The following is a 2,634-nucleotide window of genomic DNA, read 5'->3' on the forward strand; positions in this document are numbered from 1 at the left end:
TGGAATTGGACAAGTTTGGGCTCAAATCACTGCTCTCCCATTTATTAGCTGGGACTTTGGGTAAGTTACTTAACCTTTTCGTTTCTCAGTTTCCTACCTGTAACATGAGGGTAATCATGGCACCTACTTCATAAAACTGGGTTAGTCATTAACATTTTAATTAAAGCACTCAGTTTTAACTTTTAACTGACAATTTGGATATGAATATTACTCACCTTTAAACTGTACAATTTCTCCATTCTGGGTTTTTGGCAGTCCCTTTAGACAAACTTCACTGGTAAGAGCTAAGGCAATACCACAGCTCCCTAGCAAGAAGCCAATCTGCTGACCTCCGGCATCCTGTGGAGAAAAAATAATGAGCACAGTCAGGTAGTGAACATGCTCAGAACCCAGCACCTAGAAATGCTCTGGCACTGGGTGACTGCATTATGGAGTCCCACTGACTTCTGCCAAATGTTACAACTCACTGACAACATGTTCCTACAAATTATTTCTACAATGGTTTCTTACATACAAATCAACCATTTCATTAACCTGACATTGCTAATTATGCATCCTACTAGCCACATGTGACCATTTTACTCAAGGGTCAATAATAACTATCTTAGTTTGAGGCAAATAAAATAAATTCTAACATAGCTTCTTTTCCTAGCCCTACCCCCAAATGTAAGACTAAAGGGATTCAGGTTGGAAAAATAAATAAATAATGTAGATGAATATCAAAGTTCCAAAATTCCAATGGACAGGTATACCAAATCTGTATATTTCTTTTATTAATTTATTAAAAAGGAAATATACCTAAACCTTAAAATGGCAGCAAAAGCAACCTAAGACTCAGTCTAAAGTATTTCTATTAAAATGCTACCTTCAAGATATCATAAGGAAACCACCCAAATTCTGTCAACTTAATAATTTAAGAACAACTTTATGATTTCCTGATCAATAAAAAGATACTATACCCCACCAACTTTAAGAATTTTATCAATTTGCTTTGCATTACTTTCAAAAAGTAATTTTTTCTTATAAATCAACATTCTCCACCATAATTTGTCTCTAACACCAATTCTCAGTAATAAACTGCATGAAAAAAGTAGGGCGATAGCTCACAGAGAACTCATTTGGTAAACATGGAACTTTGTGACATCATCTTTAGCAGGCTGTTTTGTGCAAGTACAATTCTTTAATCCAGAGCAGCAATGTGAAATCACCACATCACCCTCTCACTTAAGGAAATTCTAAGTCATGTGATATGGTTAAAGGAAATTCCTTGACAAAAAGAGTCTGAAACAACAGCAAGACTATTAATGGTAACCATCGTACAAACACATATGTCCTCATGATTTTTACTTACTTATTTAGTTTTTTTTGAGACATGGTGTCACTATGTAACCCTAGCTTACCATGGCACTTGCTATGTAGATCAGGGAGAGAAGGGAGGGAGAGAGGGAGAGAGGGAGAAAGGGAGAGAAGGAGGGAGGGAGGGAGGGAAGGAAGGAAGGACCTTTGTTAACTGGAAATATGCTATTTGCTCAACACTTATCACTGAGTCAATCAATTCAGCAAGAGCCCAATGCCTCCTGCATTACATCAAGCTACATTTAACTTAGCAATGTTACCTTTCTGGTAAGGGGCACCTCTATTGGTACTGGAATCACTTCTGCCAGGAGACATCCATAAAAAGCCACCATAAACATGACTGGATCATTGTTGGGGTAAACCAGAGCAACCTAAAATTCATAAAGACATTGAACAACACAGGAATACAAACTATCTCTTTCAATGCATACATAACATTTACCATGAATATAATAAATCAAACTATTTATTAGTTATTTATTCTAAACGAAATTGTTAAGGAGAAAGACACAAAAATTGGGTAAGCTCTCCATCATTTCCATGACTGTACTATATATTTTGAGGCTTAGGGATGTGGCTCAGTGATAAGAGTATTTGCCTAGTATAAGGCCCTGTTTGCAGTCCCAGTAAAACCAAAAAGCATAAGCAAAAACAATAAAACTTATGTATTTGGGGAAATAAAAATGTAATTCATTATCATTGTTATAAAATGTTTCATATACTTTTTAAAAATTTATTATTTTTTTTTATTTTATGTACATGCATGTATTGCCTTCATGTAGGTCAGTGCACCTGTGTTGTTCAATGCCCAAGGAGCACAGAAGAGGCTGTTGGAGCCCCTGGAACTGGAGTTACAGATAGTTGTTAGTTGCCATGTGGGTGCTAAGAATCGAACCTGGGTCTTCTGCAAGAACAGTCAGTGTTCTTAACCATTGAGCCATCTCTCCAGCCCCTCATATACTTCTAGGTATGATTTAGTAGTAAATAAGTCACTTTTCAGTGTTAATTACTTAGAAAACCTAAGGCAATGTACTTTAGTGCACAGCTAATTCAATAAACATGGTCAACAGAATAGCAGATTAAAGAATAAGCTTTATATCTCTCAGAGAGCGCCTACAAGTCTTAACCAGCTGAACAACCACATTAGGACCATATGAAAGCCTACTCATATGCATGCATTGCCTTCGTGTAGGTAAGTGCACCCATGTCGTGCAATGCCCAAGGAGCACAGAAGAGGCTATTGGATCCCCTGGAACTGGAGTTACAGATAGTTGTTAG

At 36.9% G+C, this 2,634-nt stretch overlaps 1 long non-coding RNA gene across 1 annotated transcript; it reads right to left on the minus strand.

Annotated features, from left to right (window-relative positions):
• Positions 1–259: 259 nt before the first annotated feature.
• Positions 260–1,731, minus strand: LOC115069492. Its single transcript, XR_003848755.1, has 2 exons — positions 1,617–1,731; positions 260–339 (listed from the first exon to the last, which is right to left on the minus strand). It is a non-coding gene; the product is annotated as an uncharacterized LOC115069492 (long non-coding RNA).
• Between the last annotated feature and the right edge of the window lie 903 nt (positions 1,732–2,634).

The sequence above is a fragment of the Nannospalax galili genome, unplaced genomic scaffold (genome assembly GCF_000622305.1).
Source record: "Nannospalax galili isolate Female #2095 unplaced genomic scaffold, S.galili_v1.0 scaffold7854, whole genome shotgun sequence".
In the NCBI taxonomy this organism is placed as follows: domain Eukaryota; kingdom Metazoa; phylum Chordata; class Mammalia; order Rodentia; family Spalacidae; genus Nannospalax; species Nannospalax galili.